Genomic DNA, 8,303 nt, shown 5'->3' with positions numbered 1-8,303 from the left:
GGGTAACTTACAATTTTTAAATAGCAACCCCTATCAAAGCACATATAATTTTAAAATTAATGCTGCAAATCCAACTTTTGTTCATGGCTGTAAATGTTCAAATAACCAGTACAAACGTGACCATGGTGATGTCGCACCTTTTCGCATTGTTTTGGTTTTCATCACTCACCCCCAAGGGTACCAACCTTAATAACAAAAAAACTTATTTTAAAAATATTCTATCTTGTGTTTATTTTCGAAATGGCGGCCATTTAAAGATTTTAAAATGAAATAACTTAAAAACTATGTAAATAAACAAAACTATTGTGGTACCATAATGTTTTATTCATACAATTTCTCTGCAATTTATTGTAACTTAATGAGATTGGTTCATAAATAAGTGAGAAAAAACATTTTTTAAGATACTGTGTACATCAGTATTTGTATTTGCGTTTATTGAGAAACCAACAATTAAAAGGCCTGATTATTTTAGTATAAATTCAAATTTATTTTAAAAATTGAAGTCTTACTACACATTGCCTGCTGTAGAACAAAGAATAATGACATTAAAGTTTGCAAGTTTGTTTAAACCTAATTATGATAATTGTTATATAGGTGGTTTCTTATAATATTAATAGAAAACTAGGAGTGACCCTACGACTATAAGTATTTTTTTATACATACAAGTATCTTAGAAATGAGTTATTGCGGTCCGGTTGGTTTATTTTGTTTATTTTATTTATATTATCCAATAACTGTGATACTATAGCGACTGTGTTTGTGTAAATATGTTAGTGATAAGAAGATGATTTCAAGAAGACCCCTGAAGATGCCAGACAAGGCGGTGATGCTTAGGATGAGACCAAAACATCTTACCCACAAGTACTCATGCAACAAAATCAAAGGTAAATCTAGTACAATTCAAGTTCTTTGAACTCGGGCAAGTGAAAAATTAATCGAATTAGGTACAACTTAAGGACATTTGAGTTAAATGTTAGTTCAATTGATGATTAAAGCTAAAGAGTTTATGGAAAGTGTTTAAAGTGATTACTGTATTTAAGAGGTATTAAAATGAAGAGGTATTACCAACTCACCAATAAGGACATAAACGGTACCCGCCTCCAAAGCCTCCGTAGTTGGAGCAGTAAAATAAAGAGGTAGGCCTGATACATTCTCTTCAACAAAATTATTACAATTGTCCTCCATAGTTAGCACATTTCCTTTGTATTTACCCTCACACACATACACACACACTGAACCATACCCTTTATGGCTATTACAAACAAACTGAATGTGACACTATATATAAGAGCCCAGCAAACAATATCTTGCTCATTAACTTTGCAGCTTAAACTAAATTTACCTGCACATAAAGAAAATCTACTTAACTCTTATCTGGGACTGACATACCATGAACCTTAGGGTTCTGATAACAACATTTTTGTCTAAACTTGTATTATTTTGGGGAAAACCCAGGCTTATGATTTACATTTGATTTTGAACAACAGGTACCTATGATTGTATTAACTGTTCTGAAAACATTTCAATGAACAAGAATATCTTCTGTTATAAAACATCAGGTAAGCTTTAAAATAGAAAGCTATGTGGATTGTTCCAAACAGAAAATTACAACAAATACAATGTTTATAGATACAAATAAAGTAATAAATAGCAAGAGAAAGTATGTTTTGTATTTGTTAATGAATCCTCTGTCTTTGTTGATGCATTTTTAAAAATCTAAATAAATATCTTAGAGTCACAGGATGGAGAGGACACAGCTAACTCACCTGAAGAAAGGTCCCAGATGAGTCACAGCATTAAATTAAATATGGTACTACACTTAATTGTAACAAAACATAAATGTCACAAACAGATGGTGTTATAGCACAAGCTTTATAAAATCAAACTAATACTAATACCCCCGCAACAAACATAACACCGAGCAAATTTCCATTTACCAGATTGGGTTTTGGCTAAAATGTTCTATAAAAAACGTCAGATTTATTTTCTTTGTTATTTAAATAGCATTATAAACAAATTAGCCAAATTTGATCAAAATCACACAACAAGCAAATTACAATAATTGATTTTATTCTCCGTAAGAATAACATGGAAATTTTAAATTTACAGTTTTTTGTGAAGAGCTGTCCCTTGCTACATGTGCAGTCAGTCATCTTTTGTTAGAACAGGTCTGTTTGTTAAATGTTTAATTGTGTTATGTATTTATTTGTTTTCGTACTGTGTTTATCTTCTGACGATGTTAACTACTGATCAACTCTACATATGTAGGCTCTACCTGAAGCTGACGATGGTGTTTTAACACCAAAACATGTCCTGAATCGACATATTTTATTGAGCTGTGACGGGATTACGTAAGTAATTTAGTCTTAAATTATGTTCAACAGCTCAGGGGCTACACACTACACACATGGATTTGAATTTGCAATGTTATATCATACACTACCTCCTCAGGGAGGCGCCTGCTAGAATTCGGATGAAAATAAAAAACGTATGCATAGGTTGATATGCACATCAAATTAAAGAGCTTTAATAGAAGGATGCAATGCCAAAAAATTTGAGCTAAAAATAACAACTGATTAAAAAATTGCAGCTGTTCAAAGATTCATAATGACAGATTCAAGAAACATTTGAAGTCCTTTTGAGTTCAAATTTGCTGCATTGTATTCTAATAGTAAAGACTTTTAATTTGAACATATTAACCTATGCTTCTATTTAAGATTTTCTTCCGACTCCTTGTGGCCGTCCGCTTGACTTGTAGTGTTGTGTATGTTCATTGAAGTTGTAGTAAAATACTATTTTATGCCCAGTAACAGTGTACCAACTTGTATTACTTCATCTGTAACGGTTAAAATAAAATTAAGCCGTCCTGGGACTTTTCACCACCCCTGTATATAAAACATTCCCCATTTATTGTGTAAACATTACCTTGCCTTACACCAACTTTTCTACCAACAAGACACAAAACACCTGTTAACGGTAGTTAGTGAATATGGTGACTTCTATCACACCATTTACTTCTTGTGAGGATTAAGTAACAACACAGATTATATAACTACAGTTTTATTTTCTATAAAACAATTCCAGTGGAATGTAACAAAAATAAAGAAGTAAAACATTCAAAATAATTAGAAAGCATATAAAAATCAGTCAAATATGTTTAGCATACTTGAAATAAGCAATTCAACTTCAAGAAGCCCTTACACTGAATGTTTAACCTAAGAACAAATGCCTGAAGTGTGTTATTAAAGTTTAAATACATTCTTTGGCTTAGACAGTGCAAAAAATAGCTCCACAATTTGTTTTAAAAACTAGTTTTCTTTTCCTAGTCAAATAATATGTACGAAGAAAAACATTTTAATTAAAACAGATTAATGTAATTTAAATTTACCTAGTCTCTAAAATTAATCTTACAGCTTATTGGAGATGTCATGTCACTAGTGCCACTAAAATTAATCCTGAAATATATTAATGTACATGATATATTATTATAAACAAATAACAATCATCAACACTTTTAAACCAATTTGAAACTAACACATATTTTTGTATATATATATTTATAAACATATTCTTTTAATATTATGCACCTTATTTGCATTAAAGTCCTTAATTACTACGTCCCAAGTCTAAACATGCAGGGTTTAGGTTAACTATTCAAAGAATTAAAACCTAGCTATTAATTTAGTAGATTGATGGGAAAATCAACATCAGAAGTTTAAATATAATATTTTTAATAAGGTTTGTAAAACTAGTTCACACTATTTAGGGATTTTAACAACTAGATATAGAGGTGAATTCACCTAATTAAATTATCACCACTACTTTTACTATTCTATTTACCCAGGGTTAACATTACTATCACATTCAATAATAATTACACCAATAAATTATTGAGGTTTACGGAAGTAAAATGTTTCACGAAATAGATAAGTTTTCTCCCATGTCTGTCCTTAGAATAACACTTGCGACAGTTAAGTAAGAAATGAAAAATCTTGGTTCACGTTTACACTCTTAAGATTAAAATACCCCCGCCGCAGCAAACCTGCCGTCTAAGCGAATTTCCATTTGGCCGAATTGATTTTCAATTGATCTATTTAAATAACATTAGGTTTAACGAGTACCTAGGTTTGCTGCTACAGGGAAACTAATAAAGTAGTGTGTTTTTAGTAAAATATTTATAGCTTACTATAAAATAAATAAATTTGCCAAGTTTGATCAAAATATATCTATAAACAAGCAAACTACAACATTTTACAATATTCTCCATAAGAATAAGATGGGAATTTTAAATTTACCATTTTTTTAGTTTTCTCCGTAACCAATAACCGTACAAAAACACTTTGATATACTGAATTGTTTGTTTTTTTAAGCTCTTTAAGAAGGTTTAGAGAAAAATTGGGAAATTTTGTGTTTTGAGGGTAAGAAGTGAGAAAAACCAATTTTTACCCCATAAAACCCCCCATAAAACCCTGTTCCCATGGTCCGATCATGCTGGATCGCGAACTCATTCAAGTTTATACCGCCTTACACCTTCAAACCAAATTTCATCAAAATCGGATAAAAAATACTAAAGTTATCGTGTTCACGGACACATATATATATACATATACAGGGTGTCACAAAAAAGTGTAATGGGCTATACAGGAAATAATTTTACTTGCAAAAATAAGTCAAAAATGAAGAATAAAATTTTTTGGATTTCGGCTTAGTTTAGCCGTAATCCGCCATTTTGTTTTTTGGGGAAAATATTTATTATTTCAAAATCCCTTTGAGATATTTTTACGAAACTTGGCAAAATTGTTTACACTGTAGTAAGTAACATTTATAAAAAAAATTATTATTTTAACTTTCCAAATTTAAAAATGGCGGCCGTTTGAATTTTTTAATGCCAAATTTCATGAAAACCGGTACCTAAATCAAAATTTTGTAAGACACAAAAGTGTTAGTACTTATTATGACAAATCCAACAAATTAAAAATGAATAAAATCGGTTCATAAATAAAGAAGCTGTGTTTATTTTAGTAATTTAGACTGAAATTACTTAATACGTTACATAAATTATTACATTACATTTAATACATTTTAATATTAATAATTTCAGTCTAAATTACTAAAATAAACACAGCTTCTTTATTTATGAACCGATTTTATTCATTTTTGTTATGTTGGATTTGTCATAATAAATACTAAAACTTTTGTGTCTTACAAAATTGTGATTTAGGTACCGGTTTTCATGAAATTTGGCATTAAAAAATTCAAACGGCCGCCATTTTTAAATTTGGAAAGTTAAAATAGTAATTTTTCTTATAAATGTTACTTACTATAGTGTAAACAATTTTGCCAAGTTTCGTAAAAATATCTCAAAGGGATTTTGAAATAATAAATATTTTCCCCAAAAAAACAAAATGGCGGATTACGGCTAAACTAAGCCGAAATCCAAAAAATTTTATTCTTCATTTTTGACTTATTTTTGCATGAAGAATTAGGTCCTGTATAGCCCATCACACTTTTTTGTGACACCCTGTATAAAAATTTGAACGAATGGTGTTTTTGGCCTCTGGGGACATTAAAATGAAAAAGTAAATCGGTCCCGGGCCTAAGTCTTACCATGAGACCTACGGTAATAGCTACTTCCCTATAGGGAAATTCGCTAAAAGTAATTAACAGTACTAAAAAAATTATATAGTCAAATTAGGCATTGGTAAAATCTATATTCCAGTTTTTTACAGTTTGTTGATGGGAGTTAGTAAATATCTACATGTATTCCTTTTGTTCATAGCAAGTGTGGCTAGCACAACTCTAGTTCCTAACCTCATTGTGAATTTATATCATTAATACAAGAAGCTCAACAAAAAAGTGACATTACTAAGTACAGCAAACAATAAGTCCAATTAATTGTAAATACTCATCAAACTTTTTATAAAATTGTAAACGGACAAAGATTTTTCATAGTTCAGAATCAAATAGTGGACTTAAATTGAGCAACTTCCCAAATTGATGATTAACGACAAGTCAGTAGGGTCACCGTTGCGTTACGTTGGCCTAAATTCATTGACTCTAGACTACAGTTAAAACTCTATATCACAGGTCCCTTACAGTACAAGATAGGAAGACAGATAATAGGTAGGTAAAAATACTTTTGTAATGTTTACAGTACGATAAACTGTGTGTACATTCCAACCAAACGTTTGATAAAGGAGAAAGTAGAAGGATGGAAGATTAATGCTAAAAAATTTGGTCCACAGCTACGAGAAATGGAATGCAATATAAGACGAAAGATATAGATATTGCAATTCAACCAGAGCTGTGTAAATGTTACATCTTGGAACAACGGTTTCTAAAATCACTTTATTCTGAATCGGATGAAACTGGGAGTATAATAAATAATCCCTTGCATAAAGGGCATGGAATATTACAAATTAGACGAAAGTCACAAGTTGGATAGTCTCGACTTTGGAATTTTAATAAAATAAAGGATTATTCTTTTGAATCAAAATGAGCCTGGTGATCAAATTTTGGGGGATCATTAGAATAATTCAGTTTTAGTCATTCACAGATTTTGTCATTAACTTTTACTGCCACTCTATTGTAAACATTTGTTCATCAAACTAAAAAATAAGTTTGCTATAGCTTCACTCTTGTTGAATGCTATTTTTGCGATGATAAAAAAAAACTATCACAAACAAAAACACAACAGGATTGTTGGAATTGCCAAACGCACCAATTACAGACAACGTAGTACGTACACAATACACGGGGTTCAAGCTGAGTACATACAAAGTATAGAGACACTTGCTACAAAGATGACTTCAGGCGGGCTAACCTTGTAAAAAAAACCATCGCTCCTGCTACACCAAAACGAATGTCACTTTCTAAACAGCCATTGAATTTAATTTAAGTAGTTAAGTAAATAGATACCTTAAGTTTTTTTTGCAAAGTATTGTGAGTATTTCCAACACAAAATAAAAATAATATAGACCTACAAAAGTTGACTTTTAACACACTATTTGATCTTGGTTTGGCACAAACATAAATCAGACTAGAGACGTTTCAGCTAAAATATACAGCTTTCTTTAATATGAATGTAAAATAAGCAAAGAGAACATAGGTTCTTTTAATTGACTCTAGTATGAAAAGATTGTAAACCGGACAATTCACTACACAGTTTCTGATTTTTCAACTTCTAAATTTCCAAATACAATTTCTGGATACACAAGATGTGGTTGGATACAAATCTAGCTAAAAAAGTTACCAGTGGTGATCGACATGTGTAAAAACAAAATATAACACAAGTTTTTATTCACAATTAAGTTGCAAAATTTAAACTAAAACTGGGAAACCCAAGCTCAAATAGCAATTACTAGAGTGAATACTGCATCTTTATGACACGTTTTGCAATCCATGTCTATTGTCAGGGAAGACTTTGGTTCTTTTTCTTTAACATAAAAATATTTTGCAGTTAAAGCCATTTTTAGTTTTCAAAAAAGAGGAAATACGGATGATTGGGCAAAATTGAAAAGGGTTGCAACAAAATTGACCACTGGGCTCTTGACTGGAACCTCTAAGGAATCCTTATTGACTGAAGACAATCGTGAGAAAATAGTTAGCGCTGAAATTGTTTTTGTAAATCAAATTAGAAGCTATTGGCAGCCTCTAGAACAAAATAAAACCTTAATGTGTGTATTGCAATGATGTAAAAGTGTATGAGGTGGATATACTGATGTAAGTAACAAACAATTATAAAAATCTGCGAATTCCGCAGAGTATTATAAGTTCACTGTTGAGTGTTGTTTGAAGCTCAACACTTAAACAACACAAAAACCAAGATTTATTTTGAAACTTGTTGAATACATTCCAATTCTAGCGATCTTTTAGTAAAATATATATACAAAATTACGTTAAGGGAAAAAAATTTTTACGAGAGATTTAAATTAAATTTTCCCAGAAAACATAGAAATAACTATAAGACTGAGGTTCCAATCAGATATTCAAAGTGATTAAATTATCAAATAGATGGCTCAGATCTTTAGTTAAAAGAAAAAATAAACCTTTGAGGAGAAAATAACTTTAGCTAGGATCAATTCCTTTCCAAATGGGTTTTCTTTATTTATTGGGGGGAAATGGTAACCAATGTGACTAGTTACCATAACTTAAGAACTATTTGCAAAAATGATGGATAGTAATTTTGGCATCTCCTATCACAAACTCAGACATGCTTAAAGATTTGATTATTTTGTGTTCCACACTGTGTTTATATTAGTTATGGCATATAACCTCAAAACACAACACTAAAAACCAAAAGA

The sequence above is a fragment of the Macrosteles quadrilineatus genome, unplaced genomic scaffold, assembly GCF_028750875.1.
Source record: "Macrosteles quadrilineatus isolate MER2022 unplaced genomic scaffold, UCM_ALF_1.0 Scaffold_7__1_contigs__length_78375512, whole genome shotgun sequence".
NCBI classification, from domain to species: domain Eukaryota; kingdom Metazoa; phylum Arthropoda; class Insecta; order Hemiptera; family Cicadellidae; genus Macrosteles; species Macrosteles quadrilineatus.
The sequence above is the reverse complement of the archived record's forward strand: the minus strand, read 5'-3'. Positions refer to the sequence as shown.